This window comes from Alligator mississippiensis, chromosome 5, assembly GCF_030867095.1.
Source record: "Alligator mississippiensis isolate rAllMis1 chromosome 5, rAllMis1, whole genome shotgun sequence".
NCBI lineage: Eukaryota > Metazoa > Chordata > Crocodylia > Alligatoridae > Alligator > Alligator mississippiensis.
The window spans coordinates 173,852,087-173,868,485 of record NC_081828.1 but is presented as its reverse complement, the minus strand read 5'-3'; the positions used below and the strand labels follow the sequence as shown (position 1 = coordinate 173,868,485).

Sequence of the window (16,399 nt, the reverse complement as noted above, 5' to 3'; positions counted from 1 at the left end):
TTTCATTTTTTGGTTTAGAAGTAACTTCAGGCTTGTTTGAAGATACTGGGACATGTTGAAGCTTTTTATTAATATTTGGGGCATGAGGCCCAGATGATTGTACTACAGATGTTGGCTGAGGCTGCTGCATCTGCTGATTTATGAGACTTTCTGATTAGATACCACAGTCTTGAGCTTGTGATGGTACAAGAACTTGCTGAGCAGTTTGAAGGATGCAAAACATGCTGTGCTTGGACTGCAGCTCCAGGAACTGTATTCTGAAAGACCAGGACTCATTTGGGGCCATCCCTAAGGACACTAGATGTTTTGGGGTTTTTTCCTTGCATAACTGGCACTGAGAAGGACTCTCCATTGGTAGAATGACTCTCTTCCCATGTATTTTTGTGTCCTGACTGGCATCTTGTCCCTAAAAACCACTGTTGGATATTATACAGGAGGTCACTCTATTTACGGCAGTGGTGCTCAACTTACCTGGCCCTGTGGGCCAGATAAGTGGCATGGCGCTGGATCAGACGCCACACACCAAGATTAGGCCTACACACCTGAATTGTGCCCCATGGAGCCTCAGCTAGCTCTACACTGCTGCCACCCAGCCCTGCACACTAAGTCTGGGGGCTCATGCTGCCCTGCATACCTGACATAGTGTGCAGGGTTAGAGCCCATGGATGACACCACATCAGGTGCTAGATTTGGCCCGTGAGCTGGGGGTTGCATACCCCTGACTTAAGGGTTCTGCAAGAAAATGGGAACAACCTGATCAACACTACTGATCCTTGAGCCAATAACCATGACCCTTGATTTTGCCTCTTGAGTGATATATGGCCTTGATGCCCTGAACCAGTGACTATGACCTGGACCTTGCCTCTTGCCCTATATCTGCCTTTAGACATTCATTTTTGTACAATATTAAATCACTGAGGGACTTTTTTTTTCCTGTCTTCTACTAAGAGAAACACAAGAAAAAAGGGATACTTTTTATTGATGTATCCTAGAAGGAAGTGTGTATAAACTAAGAACATTTGGCAACATAATACTTTATTGTAATCTCTATTACAGAGCAATCTCTTAATTTGGAATTGGAAAATATTCTGAGATTTAACTTTTGGTCAATTACTGGTAATTGCCATTTAAAATAGTTGAATGCTAATTCTTTGTTTAAATAAAAAAAATCTGTTTTGACACACTTTCTTTCATATAAGGAAGTATTTTGGTGAACTTTAAGCCATTTCTTGTTGTAGTCTGCACTACTTAACCTCTGAAGTCTCTTCTTTCCTTTTTAAGCTTGTGGCAGGACAGACAAGGGCTTTGGGGGGCAGCTGGCAGGTACATGAAACTGAGGGCCCTGTGATTGGAGGAGAGAGCTAAGGAGACTCCACTTTGGCTCAGGCCCTCACTGCTGGCAGCTAGAAAAACAACACGTGGCTGCTCAGGAACACCTTGGAGGTAAGGGTAGTGGCGATGGGGATGATAAGCGGCTTCTGGTCCTGGGCATGACTAGAAATTGCACCCTGCTGAGGAAGGACGGTCTGGTGGGACTGTCCATGGTGGGACATTCCCCTAGAAATGCCAGGCCAGTTACCTTCCCCAGTGAAAGGTGGGTAGGGGTGCCTTTTGTAACTCCAGCTCTGACTACCTGGTAGGTCATTTAGAGAGCAGGAGGGGGGAGAGGCAGGGACATCTCTGGACACCTGAGCCCCATGGGCTGAGTATCTGTAGCCTGAAGAGAGGAGAGCTTGGGACAAGGCAAATGACAAGACCCCAGTAGCTCAGGTGAGGAGGCAGAGAGTGCCCCAGAGAGGATGGTGGCTGAGTTCAACCCAGCATGGAGCAGAAGGCCAGTGGCCACACACAATAGGGTGGCATGTGTACCAGCTAGAGTGCATGAGAGAAGCTAGAAAGGGTGCGTAGAGTAGGGCGGCAGGGGGACCCGAAGGGCTGCACAGGGTAAGATGGGATGTATGAGGCCTGAGAAGGGCAGAATGTTGGAGATCCAACAAGAGGCAGAATTGGCCCGGCCTATTACAGTTCTGGATGCTATCTGCTAGGCATAGAGCATGGTAAGGAGAGATCGGAGCCATGTGCCAAACCCCTTGGCATCGGGTATTCAGTGGACAGCCTCCCATTTTATTATATCTAGGTTATTAAACAGCAAGTCATGGGAGGCAAAACTGGGCAGACTGCCCTAGACAGGTGGGCAGGTTGATGTCAAGACCTGGCCCTGAGCTGGCTCCCTGTCACAGTTGGGTTTTTTTATCTTTACTACCATTAATTTACTTTAAAGTAGAAGACCGATTAGATGGGAATTAAGTGTATTCCCTTAAATCCTTTATAAAGGCCTTAAGCCAAAGACCACAGAAATCATGGGGAATCTTTCCACTGGTTTCAGCTGACTTTTGGATCAAGCCACAAACCCTCATTGGAACCAAATGAGTTGATTTCTTTAGACACACACAAGTGTGTGTTGGTGTAATTTTATGAATTATTCTAGTCGTGTTTTCCTTCAATAACATCTATGTACCACTTCTGATGTCAGCTTTGACTGCTTAATAAATATCAGTTTGAGTAATAAGAACTGAGAACAACTACAGCAGCCTGAATGTTAACTGTAATGTGTGAAAAGCAGGAGAAGGAAGACTTAAATGTTTGAAGACTCACTCATTTAAAACCTGGAGCTGAAGTCAAAAGTACCTTTTTCATCCGAGGAAAACAAGTAAATTTGATGATAATGAGTGGAATATGAAGTTTCACTGCTTTCCAAGAGGGAATTAAATAATTTGTCAGGTTTTTTGTGTTAAAGGGAGAGAAACCAATTCAAACTCTTCTTAAATGGAAGAAGGGTTCTTACCATTCACAGTATCATACTTGTTCTTAAGCAAATAGAACAGATTTTGAACAATGTAACAGAAATCCATAATGCTTAGTAGGGCTGTGCAAAGCTTTGGGTGCTGATTTGATTCAGAGGAGACTTGGCTCGATTTGGCAGCCAAATCTGAATCGAATCAGGAGACCAGTAAAAAGATCTGAATTCATTCGAAGCCTCCAAATCAATTTTAGTGATTTGGGCAGTCCCTGCTCACTGCCACAAGGAGCTGAACCTGGGCTGTGTGCTAGTAAGTAGAGGTTGGTGGGGGGGAGACCCCCTGCCTGCTCAACCCCCTATTCTCCCAGCCCTGCCAATGGCTGCCCCCTGGCCCCAGCATTCTGGCCCTTTAAAAAACCAAAAACGCCTGCATTCACTGGTTGCTGCAGTAGCTGTCAGGGCTTCTGGAGGCTTGTGGCAGAGCCCCCACCATGCAGTGGGGGACATGGGGGATTGCCCCTCCCACCTGGCAAGAGTAGTGAGTGCAAGGCATTTATTCCTTTCTTCCTTCCAATGCACTGGCATACTGGGTCCAGGTGGGGCAGCCATTGCTGGGGCTGGGAGAGCAAATGGGGGATGCGGCCTCTTTGATCCAGAGATTTGGCTGATTTTTCTCAGCAGCAGCTGAACCTCCAAATCTGATTCGGCTGAATTGATTCTGGACAGTGATTAGAATCACTGTCCTGAATCAGCTGAATCTGAAGTGAACACTAGCTGCCTCACACAGGCCTATTCCGTAGTTTGTTTGTTTGATGATGATGATATTCTGTAGGGTTTCCTAATCAATGTTGGGCACCACTGGTGAGATGTAACGGGAGCGCATGTACCCCTGAGACTGACTGCTAGCAGTGCCTGTGGGCAGCTGCTGCTTATCCCCCATCCCCACTGCCTCTGCCAGTGGCATCTGTGGGTGGTTGCCAATTGCCAGTTGGTATAGTCCCCTGCCTGCCACTTCTACACCCCCACTATCTGCAGGTGGTCACCATGCCCCCCCCGCCCCCCCCAGCCTCAGAAGGCATGCAATAGTCATGTTGGACACCATTTTGGGTTTTCATTGGACTTCATGCACGCATTCAAACTATCTAGCAGAGTTCTCCCTTGTTTGCTCTTCTTGTAGAAAAACTTACCCAGAGATGCCTAAACAGACACTTGAATGCTGAGAAGCTGCAGTGCTACCATTGTGGAGCCAGGATTCCCCTGTGCACACATCCTGGCACACTTTGGCTTCCCAGTCTGCTTTGTGATAGATGGCAGGAGTGCACAGGGCACACCTGTTCAGTTGACCAAAACTGATTAGAGTCATCCTGATCAGCACAATGTGGGGGTTGTGAAGGGGGCATGTTCTACTTCCTGATGGTAGCAAGCAATGCTGTCTCCCTAGAGGAAGCAGGGAAGAAGTGGACCATGAGAGCAAAGCATCTTCAGATACTGGAGAACTGTGCTGTGGCTTCTTTTAGAAGAAAACATATGTAGTTCTTCAAGGAGAAAATATCCAGGGAATAATTTTAACTCTGGTTAAATCCAACTTATTTTGCTCTGAGAGAAACTCTGAACATCTGTATGTTCTTGACTTCTTGGAGAGCAGCAACTCTCTGAAGAGAAACTGAATGTCTATAAGTGTCCTTATAATAGTTGCTGGCTCTCTGATATACTAATTTAATAACTTCATGAAGAAACAAACCTGAGAACATGAACATGAGTCCTGTATACTTGCACCAGCTTCACATTGGCATGATTTGAGAGTTACTTATAGTAAACACTGCCCTGCCTAGTTATAATCTTAATATGTTTTGGGGACGGATGATAGGATTTGATCAAGTTTAGAGCAGAACTTTCTTTTTGTTTCATCATCTGCATGGGTGTATGAACTAATGACTGAACATTGTCCATTGGTAAGTTGAAGATGAAAGGTCACAAGGGGTGCTGTTGGGGTAGTTTATCATACTTTATGCTTTAAAGCTACCACTATTTATAGAGTGGTGAATTACAGTATTGTTACAAAAAGGAAAAAAAAAAAGTTTTATTTGGCCGTATTAAATCAATGCTTAAGTTCTGTATAGCCTCATTATTATCTGAATTTTTCATTTTGCTTATGAGCTGGCCTTGATCTGTTTGTGCAGAGCTCATAGTGTTCATACCTTGTATATTTTCTTTTCTATCACTGTGAAAAGTTCTTATAACATAACTTGGTAATAGTCTTGTTACCAGCTCAAATTAACTCAATTTGGCACTACCTGATGAATCTGAAGGCTGAAGTGTTTGGAAATCTTAATGAAAGGTGATAAGAGACAACCAATGCACAATGACCAGATTGGGACACTGGAAAAAGGCCAAATTAAGAGGTATGTGTGATGGGCCTGTTGAACAAAATAATACTGACAGGATGAAATATGGACAGTTTGTCCAGACAGAGACCAATCTGAAAGCTAAGAGTCATCAGTGGAGTCAAGTTTAAAGAAAAGCATAAAAGGGGGCAGCAAGAGATTGTGTGTCATAAATTCAGGAAAATATCAGTCTGTGTCAGCCATGAAGATTATCCACTGATACCACCCACTGCGTTTGGGAATCAATTGGCCATCATTTCTGCAGGGCAGTGTACCATCTGGATTGGTGGGTGGGATTATTGTACTAAATGCCTTTCTAGTCGAAAAGAGACACTGATAAGATGATTTTATTAGTACAAAAAAAAAAAAAAGTTAGACTTTGATTTTTGGGACACCTGAGTTACCTGTGTTCATATTTCACCTTCCAGTTTTAAGGATGTAACTGTGCTTTTTAACAATCCTTTGCCATCTAATTGGTAGACAGTGTGTGTTGTTTTGTTTTTAACAGTGCAGACAGATGGGTAGCACCCTGCTGTAACTCCATGGTGCTCTAATGTACACCCCACTTTGTTCTTCCCCGCTCCTTCCCCTTCATCCTAAACTCTAATCCTACAGGCAGGGCAGGGCTGGGCTGCATCAAGCAGGGACTAACAGAAGTTTAATAGCAGTCCTCTACTTCAGAGTGCCTCCATCTGAACCCTCTTTAAAGAGGTGCCTGATAATATGACTGATTTAACCCTCCATTTAAAGTGCTCTACAGCCATGCACTCTGGTCAGGGCCTGGCTGTAGAGCACTTTCAAGGGGGCAATTGTGCAACATATCACTTTTGTCAGTGCCCAAGATGCAAATTTGCCAACCAGATGCACTCTGGCATCTGAGTAACAGTCTTGGTCTCAATAGCAAAATCAGCACTATGGATGAGTCAGTCTTAGTCAATATATCAAATTGTGCAAGTTCTCTGGCCATGAATTCAGGGGGTTTTTTCGCTCTGGTCTCACTGTTAGATTTATTCATCAGGGTGTAAATGTACTAGGCTGCAATCTTTTATTATTGATCTGGACCAGAGATGGGAACCCCACTGGACATAGATTTCCAGTCAGGTGAAATGAAACGGGCTGGCTTTTTTGAGGCACCTTTTTCTAGCTCCTTTCCCAAATGGGATAAATGGAGCGTATCCTAATTAGGTCTGCGCATTCATGACTGTAGCTGCCAAACTACACACCTGTCTCAGTTCCAAGTACAAAACAACCATCACACAAATGGCCATGTAGGTCTGAGACTAGGGAATTCTGGTAATTGCTAACAGTATTTCATTGCTGTAGAACTTCCTTCAGAAGGAAGATGCCTTTGCAAGTCATCATCATCATCTTTTTGTTTTTGTTTTGTTTTTGTTTTACATGGGAATGCTGTTGTGCATCAGCAATTGTACAGTACTTCACAGGATGGAAACAATTTGATGGCAAGGAAAATCTATTCTGGTATTGCTGTCATATAACTTTGCAACCATTTTGAAGTATTTTTTCTTCATCTACTTTCCCCACAACTGTGTGTATGTGTGTTGTAGTTGTATCGCTATTAGTCTGAAAATCTCATTCTTGACCTTGCCCCATGGATGAGCCTACCAAGAATACAAAACTTCAGGAGGCTTCACTCTTGAGGTTATTTGTAGTATACACCTCTTTCTACTATGTCGGGGTTGTGATTGTGGTAGGTAAGTTATTGTAATTGGGACAGGAAGCTAGACTAATTTTGACTTAATTGGAACAAACTCTAAGTTTTTGTTCTCACAATTACAATAATGCCACTTTTGTGATATTGAAATTTAGCTGCATTGGTGGCTTGCTACCTTTCTGATGCCCAGTTAATTCATTAGAATATCTTGCACACAGTCATTTAGGGCATATTTTTATATGTGCTCCAGGGTTGAATAGGAGGCAATGCTTTAATTATAGTGGCTCCAATTAATCAAGTTTACTTTGGACTGCTGTAATTGCAGTGTCAGAGCAGCCTCTGTGCTCATGTAAAGGCACCCTTATTTACTGTCTCTAGCTTGTAGTATCTTTAAAACATAACTTTTGTTTCCTAATTTGAAATGCAATGCAATATGTACAAAGCTATGCTATGTGAACAAAGTTTCAGCAGCTAGTCAGTTAAGAAAAGGTTTTAAAATGCCATGGTCATCCTGAAAAGCTGTAATTACAGTGCGTCGGAGCAGACTCAATTAATCAAGTCCTCTGGAGAATAGTAACTACCACCCTTCAGTAGACTCCAGCATCTCGTGTATTGGTGTCCCTGTGCTGCAAAATAGTGGTGGGGGCACGCTAACTAAAGCTTCCCCACCTCTTCCAGAAAATGTGTATAAGTGCCTTTTATTTACAGAAAACTGTGCATTTCGATTTTTATGTACTATGTCAACATGCCTGAGTGAGCTTAGGTACTAGAAGCAGCTCTGCTGTGTTAGCACTTTGCCAAGGCTAATTTCTACCCACTGAGACCTTCTCAGTCAGTAGTACTAGTTCTGCCTCACTACATGGCACTGCACTGGGCTGCCTACAACTAACCTATAAGAAGAATATAGACTATCCATCTGCTAGACTGTACAGTGTAACAACTTTGAAGAAGGGGCAGCAGTACACTCTAGAAATATATTATATACTTTTAAAGAAAAGCTTTTTCAGCATACCTAGTAATAATTCTCACTCAAAAGCTTGATCTTGTAGTCACTGACTTTAATGTTTTGGCACTATGGCCCAAAGTAGCTATTATATAAGTATGCTAGTCAGGTTTCAGCATGAAACGTCTTGTTCTCTTGGCATATTTGTCTGTTAAAACAAAAGAAAAATACAAATAAACAAAACCAAACCTAAATTCTGTCCTCATTTTTATTTTGTATCACTAGTAAAAAGATTTTGGCCACTTTATAGTCTGTTTCCCCCAGGAAAAAATCAATTGTTATCCTTTCATAAATGACACTAATTATTGTTGTCCTAGATTTACTTCCAAGTTACAAATTCCTACGCAGGTTCCCCTGATCTCCCATTTGGATACTCATATCGGCACATGGGTGATTATGTGAAATCATGGGTCCTGACTTTTATTTTTTGCCAGGGGGTCCTAAGGTGATGGACATGTGGAAAATTTCATGCATTTTGGGTGATGGCCTTCTTCCTGAGGAGGGCCAGGGCACTCAGGCCCCCACTTACTCAGCTTCTCTGAGTGAAATGGACATTTAAGCACTTAGACTATTAAGCTGCCAACACAGCATGCAGATGTACCCAGGTCTTGTGTTTTGTCTAATTTTGAGCATCAAAAGATAAGATTAACATCCTATCAAAACTGTCTATATCTGAATATTGGGCTTATGTCTATTCAGTTGCAACCCTCCTTTTCTGGACTAATCACTTTTTGTCCTAGTTCAAGTTCTATGTTTTGAGTTGAATTTAATTGCAGCTGAATGAAGTCTGAGGAATTGGAGATTATGTGGGTGTGTTGGGAAGAAATCCTTAAACCTATATCCTTCTGTCCCTGCATCTGTGCTGGGACTGAAGCCAAAGTACTTCCCTATACTCTATAGAGATTATTAGGGGCACTGGATCTATATAATTGACTTTATGCACTATCAAATTCTCCTTGGGTAACATTTACTTAAAAAATGCCCCCATCGATCAGTACAAAGGAAAATAAAAGCAGTGTGCAGAACTCTGGACTCCTCTAGAGATGAAGAAAATCTTTTTTTTTTTTTTCTCTTTCAAGTAATTGGGTCTCAACTTTGTAAGACAAATAATGTCCATGATTTGAAAGGCAAATATCAGTGTTCAAATTTTCAACCTCAGCTATTAATTCCATCTAAAAGACACAGCTTGCTGTAAAGAAGCCTGTGCCTTTAAATAAGGTTCTTATTGAATTATATCCCTGATAATACTATAAAATCAGAAAACTTCTATAAGGCCAGTTCAGGGAGGAAAATAGGAGAAGCATGTGGAGTAAGTCTAAAGGCCTTAATGGAAGGGAAACATGCAAGAGGGTGTTGCCTACTGCGGGTGTGCAAAGCAGGCCTTAGTCCATTCAGATTCTGATTTCAGCCTGAATCGGGGACAGTGATTTGATTCGTTGATTTGGATCACTATCTGTGATTTGATTTGGCCAAATCTGAATCTGAAGATGTAATGCTGATTCAGACATAGACACAGCTTTAAATGGTTTTTTTATATACCTCAAGGTACCAGGCATGGCTTGTGGACACTGCAATGCTGTGGCACATGGAGCATCCCACCAGAGTGTGGGGGGGCCCTCCGTGTGCTTGGTGGCAAACCTAGAAATGGATAGGAAGTACTTCTGGGTCCACCAGGGAGCACACAGCAAGGGGGGGGGGGGAAGCTGTGGCTCCTTTGCCCAGCAGTCAGCTGTGGGGAGACCCCAGGTGCCTCCCCTAGATCCAGGAGGCACCAGTTGCCAAACCAGGGGGGTGCAGCCCCTCCCCCCCCCAAGCACTCCCCAGCAGACACAGTAGTGGACCAGGATTGCTTCTGGTCTACTTCTAGGTCTGCTGCTGAGCGTGCTGGGGAGCCCCCCATGCTCCTGTAGGATGGTCTATGCACCCCAGCATCACAGCATTCACAAGCCACCTCCTACCTAGAGGTATGTAGAAAAAACACTTAAAGCTGCGTCTGTCTGAATTTCCAAATCTCTCCGAATCTATTCAGAGGGTTCCAATTTGATTTGGAGAAATTAAAGGGTCCTCTGATTCTATCTGGATTTGGCTATAGAACTGGGCCAAATCTCCACTTAATCGAATCGGGGAACAAAACTTTGCACAGCCCTAGTGCCTACTAGAAGGGACTAGAGGACAATGTATATCAAGCTAGTTACAAATAAAAAGTTACCACCCTGAAAGGACAGCTCACATGCAACATTTTTAGTTGCAAAGAAGGTTTCATGAAACTTGTAAATAAAATGAATAATAAATATATAAATATTAATTTTTTAAAAAGTTAGTGGCCTCCTTTTCTGAAGTGCTGAATTAATCTCACTGAAGTCGAAAGAAGTTATGAGGGTTCAGCACTTCTGAAAAACAAATTTTAAATAAAGATTTACGAAAGAACATTTTTCTTCAAATTGAACCATTTAGGTAACCCAATTTATGAACAGTAAGCATCATTTATTTACAGGTGTTCTTTAGTAAGATACCTTTTAAAGTGACAGATGCTGAGTAAGTATTTGGAGCCTTAGGCTTCAAGGATAGTGGTTTGTTTTCATAGTTTCATAGTGCTTAGGATTGGAAGGGACCTAAACAGATCATCAGGTCCAACCCCCTGCCCTAGGCAGGAATGGGTGCCAGGATCATATCACCCCAGCCAGATACCTGTCCAGCCTCATCTTGAAGACCCCCCAAGGTAAGAGAGAGCACCACCTCCCTTGGGAGTCCATTCCAGAGCCTGGCAGCCCTAACTGTAAAGTAATGTCCGCTGATGTCTAGCCTGAACTTCTTCTCTAACCATTTGTGGCCGTTATTCCTAGTAACCCCCGGTGGTGCCCGGGGGAACAGAGCCTCCCGCAATTCCCGCTGGTCCCCCCTGGCGAGTTTGTAAATGGCCACCAGATCCCCTCTCCTCCTCTTGTGGAGGGTGAATAGATTCAGGCCCTTCAGCCTCTCTTCGTAGGTCCTGGCCTGCTGCCCTTTGACCATGTGAGTGGCCCTCTGGACCCTCTCAATGCTAGCCACATCCCTCTTGAAGTGTGGTGCCCAGAACTGGACACAGTACTCCAGCTGTGGCCTGACCAATGCCGCATAGAGGGGAAGGATCACCTCCCTGGACCTGCTTGTTGTGCATCTACAGATGCATCGCAAGGTGTGGTTAGCCTTACTGACCGCTTCCTCGCATTGGCAGCTCATTCATCCTGGAGTTGACAATGACTCCAAGATCCCTTTCTGCCACTGTTTTGACAAGAGGGGTGTTCCCCAGCCTATAGGTGTGTTGCTGGTTCCTTCTCCCTAGATGCAGCACCCTGCACTTGTCTGCATTGAATTCCATCCTATTCTCATCTGCCCACCTCTGTAACTTGTCTAGATCTAGTTGGATTCTGTCCTTCCCATCCAGCATGCCCACCTTGCCCCACAACTTGGTGTCATCAGTGAAACAAAAACAGTTTTGTTTTTTCCCTAATGAACTTGGGAGTAAGCTTCTTACTACTAATTTCTCTCACCCTTTCCTCAGTATTATGTAAAATCATTGTGTGATGGAGACTGACTTTACTCTGAAGTGCCAGATCTTGGCATCTGATAAAGATGTGATATCACATTTGAGAGGTCAAGAACTTGGTCTAAGATATTCCATTCACATTAGTCTTATATTCATCATATTCTAATATTGAGGGATGTTCATGCAATGTAAAGTACTATAAATTAATTGCTTTGTTACACTACCAAGAGAATAAAACCCTGAATGGGTACTGTAAAGAGCCAAACAGCTTTTCAGAATTAGAATGAAATGTTGACAAACTTTCAGTAGGTCAATTAAGACGGGCTTATTTGGGAGGAAAAGAAAAGGCTTGTTTTTTCCATCTTACCTAATGTCCCTTCAAGGTGAAAATCATGGTTTTCCAGGGTGGGTCTCCAGGAAGGGAAAATATGTAATGGAGGGAAAGTAAGCCAGGAAAGAATTTGGACACTTGGGGATTTTTTTTTTTTTTTAAAGGAAACCCACTAAACTTCAGCATACACCAGTCGTCTTTTTTTTTTTTTTTTTTTGTCCTCACATAAAATAAGCAATATAGAAAATAGACCTGGTTCATGCTGATGGATCGTCATTGTCCATAATAAGTTTATTCTAGAGAGAAACTTGGCCAATCCATTTTAAGTTGAGGAAACTGGCTTTTGTTTATTTATGCAGACAACCTGTGTCCAGCCAGAAATTTCTCTAACTTCAGCAGTCATGACTTCTGTGATGATATGTGGAATTTGCCAATGTGCAACTCTAAAAATTCTGGTTAGTTTTATGAAATTGTAGTATTATTGTATACCCTGATGTGAGTCAGCCACAGACTGGCAAAGTCCTTGGCACGTCATCCATCCTGTCAAGAAGAAGGCATAGGGGAAGAAAAAAGCATTTCTTAACTTGTGACAAATCAGAGTAGTGTTATTCTTGAGATGCTCTTCAGCTTCACACATCTCTCCACTATTCTGCTGAGAGAGAACTAAAATTTGCCCCTGAACTAAAGCTTAGTTCTGCTCATCTCAATCCAGGATATGCATCTCTAGCAGAGGAGTTGTTTCCAGTTTATGGATAATATCCTTAATGGACTTAAAATATTTTATATAAACCTTACCTCCATAGGAATGACAAACCTGTCATTGTCAATTGCTTTGAAATCACACTTGGCACCATAATCAGCAGACATTTTGCTTACATAAGCAAGAAAAGTCACATAATCAGCTGTAGGTTGAAAAATACAAAAATATGAGGAAATAACTGTAAGAACTAGGGTAGGATTCTTACCCTGCACTTCTCAATAAAATGCAGTCCTCCTCTTTGCAATCCTACTTATCCCAGCTTCTGCTAGCTAGGGGACTAGTCATATGCCTTACCCAGCACTTCCTAAGTACTGCTCCTTTATATGCTTACTTATAGTCTTCTATTCAGTTCTCAGGGATAATATATATATTACAAAGATAACTTCTTTCTCCCTGTAAGGACCTGTACAAGTGCCACTTCTATGCAAAGCTTTTCCTGCAAATTAGAGAGGGACAGAGACGGTGTCAGCCAGTCTCCTCTCCCGCTAGTTTCCTTTGATTTTGAGTGGTCCTGAAATGAGGAAAAGAGCCGTGCTACTATGGTCCTGTCTTGCCTCATGTCTCCTCAGTCCTTTTAAACCCTTGCTCCATGACATTACTCATCTTGTTTGGGGATTTTCTATTCTGTTATCCATAAACTTGCCTGAAACCCCTAAATCAATCTAGCATGTGGGGTAAGTTCATGACATAACTAACAATTCTGGCCAAATTGGCCTATGCTAAGGAGATGGCTGAACTGGATTTCCAGCTCAGGCTAAGTTTATGGGTAATGGAGAATAGAAAATCGCCAAACAAGCTGAGAAATGTCATGGAGCAAGGGTTTAAAAGGTCTGAGACATGAGGAAAGACAGGACTGTAGTGGCATAGCTCTCTTTCACATTTCTGGACTAATCAAAGAGCTGGAGCTGGACTAGTTAGAGACTCACAATTTGTCTCTGTCCTTCTCTAACTTGCAGAAAAAGCTTTGCATAGAAGTGGCACTCGTATACGGTGGGTGACCAGATTCCAATCATTGCTCAAGACAGCTGAGGAAACTAGAGCACAAAATGGTAGGTGGTGTTCTTCAGTCTTATTGAGATCTACATGTCTCTCATGCCAGGGTTAGTGGCCAGAGACAATAACAGTAGTGGGTGGGTTCCCTCCTTCCTGCACCTGCTTGCAGGGAACATCCAGGGAATTGGGCATGGAGGGAGAACTCGCCAGCTGCTGTCATCACTGCTGTCCCCTGCTGAGCCTGACTCTCGCTCCACTGATCTTCATAGCCACGGCTGGAGCAGGGCAGAAGCAGCTGTGGAGCTCCCCATGGGTCATTCAGGAACAACGGCAATGGGGAATGGGGAAGGGATGTGCTGCTGAGTATAGAGGGAAAGGGAGGGGTGTATGTATGGAAGGGAGTTCTTACCACTTTGGGGACTTGAAGTCCCCAGTTGCTGCTCTATAGTGTGGTCCAAAAGCAAGCTGCAACCATGCCACTGTATCTCCTCTGGATCTGCCCCTGGAGCCAGATATTACAATCAAAACTGGGCCCCAATGTGTTAATCTAAACATATATAAATTACTGTTTCTTCCCCAAATCGCTCAGTAGTCCAATTGTAATTGAATTATTCCAAAGTGAGTTAAATTGTAGTGATCATCATGCCCATATCAATTTTGAAGATAAAGATATTTAAAGGGAAAATTTAAGAACAAAACATTTCACTTTGAATATTCAGAAGGAAATTTCCTGGCCTTATCAAAGTTGGAAGACATTGCAAAACTTCTTTTATTATAAAGCTCATTTCCCTTGGCACCAAAGAACTGTACACAAATTGTATTCATAAATGAGATTGCTATTTAACACTGCATTAAGCAGATACTGAGCTCTGTGTGAAAGCTAACATCCTAGGAGTTTGTGGTTTATGGAAGAGTACTGTAATTAACAGATGATATTTTGTCTGAGAATTTTTGCCAACTATTACTTTATAAGTGACTCATAATGGGAGATCTAATTTTAGGAATGTTTTGGATTTGGCAAAATAACTTCTTACTTAAAAACCAGCTAAACAGGTCTGTCACTTACGTAGCCCATAGCAGAGTTTTGTCTAAATTAGCTAATATTTCCTCCTCCTTCCAACCCTACAGAAACACGCACACATTTCACAAATGGTGACATTTGTTCCTCTTAATTCAGCCTAAGTAACTTAATTTTCTTCAGGGAATAACATTTATAATGGCTCCTCAACCTGCAGGCAGTTTGTGGAGCTAAAGTGGAGGCTTTCTGGCTAGGAACGGAAGTTGCACACACACTGGTTTTTAAGTGATCAGAAACTAGTTTAAACCTGTAAACTTCAGTGTACATAAACCAATTTCAAAATGGCAAAAATGGTTTAAGATGAACTTGGTTGAATGTAATATCAGATGTAACTGATTTGGGTCACACCAGTTTAAGCAACTTCTATCCCAGGCCCCTTCTTGGTTTAAGTTAAACCAGTCCCCCAGCATCCCAGATGCTTTTCAACCCTGAGCTGGGCTGTGCTGTCTGCTCCAGAGAGCAGGGATGGTCCTGCCCCTCTGCTCTCTAGCCAAAGCAAGGCAAGGGGCATGGCCAGATGCTGGCTTATCATGGCCCCCTGAGGTGAAGGGGGTAGGGAGGGGGTTTATTCTCCCTCCTCCCTTCCCCCCCCCCACAGCTGTTCCAGCGGCAGGGGTTGGGGTGTGGTGAGATACCGTCTGGCATGGCAAAGGGGGCAGGGAGGGGGGTTAATTTCCCCTGTGCCTGCCCCTGCGGGTTCTTTGGCAAGGTGTCAAGCCACTGCCTGCACAGCAAAGGTAATTAACACCTTGTTAAAATGTTAATCCAAGAGCCATCAAGACTGGGGAGCTAAAAGCTCTGATTATAGAGCTAACAGCTTTGTTTCCCAATTATTAACCCACCTACCTAGGAAAATGTGTTTTCCTTACAGGAATACCCAGTTACCTGTGCAGGCACACTTCTCACAAGAAAACCACTCTCTCTCCAATCTCTCAGTCCTGATCCTCAAAGGAAACTTACACAACTTCCCAGAGACAAGCCTATGAACTTGACTTCATCAACCTCCTGGATACTAAAAATCATGGACTAAATATAAACGTTGGATTTATGACACATTATAACCTGCCTGACATCTGACTCCCCAAGTATCTCTCCACTTTCATCCCCCTTCTCTCTCTTTCTTCCCCCACCCCCGCCCCCACCAAACCTGTCTTTCACCCATTGACTCCTCAATCTACATTTTCACTGACTGCCTTGTATGCATACCAGCCCAGCCGCTGGCTTCTTTATTTTTCATTCCATCCAGGAAGAGCACACACCAACTGCTGAAACTCCCTTAGCCTGACAAAAGGTTTTTGAACCCGAAAGCTTGCTTAATAACTATTCTCCAACTATTTGGGTTGCTCTAATAAAAAATATCAGATTCACCCAAGGAACCTTGTCTGCCCTTTTCCTTACCAGAGACTTGTTAGAGGAAGGGACAAGATAAGACCCTTCTTAAGGAGAAAACTCCATCCCCTCCCACCTCAGGCAGAGACTAAAGTAAGCAGTTGATAAGGGGAGGGAGCGTGATTCCCCTCCATGGATGAGGGGGAGAAGCTGGAGGGATTGGTCCCCTGTCACCTGTGAGCACAGGACCAAGCCCTGCAGGATCAGACTGAGAGGTGGGAGGTGTTGGCAAAGACCTGGAGCACACACATAGTATATGTGCTGCAGACGGAAGTAAGGGAACAGGAGAGGGTCAGACAGCTTGAGCTAGTGAGACAAGAATTCAGTGAACTACACTTACATTATAAAGCAGAAGCCATAAAAGGTGGGAGACTGGAAAGCCTAGCAAGGTCTTGCATTTTTGGTTTATTACATTCCAATTAAGTTAGACTAAGCTGCGTGTGCTCTCACTCTGCCTTTCCTG

The 16,399-nt window shown here is 43.2% G+C and overlaps 1 long non-coding RNA gene across 1 annotated transcript; it reads right to left on the bottom strand.

Annotated features, from left to right (window-relative positions):
- Positions 1 to 7,919: 7,919 nt before the first annotated feature.
- On the bottom strand, positions 7,920 to 16,002 carry LOC132250672 (uncharacterized). The gene is made up of 4 exons (XR_009462277.1): positions 15,946 to 16,002; positions 13,879 to 13,971; positions 12,512 to 12,618; positions 7,920 to 8,007 (listed from the first exon to the last, which is right to left on the bottom strand). It is a non-coding gene; the product is annotated as an uncharacterized LOC132250672 (long non-coding RNA).
- Positions 16,003 to 16,399: the final 397 nt, after the last annotated feature.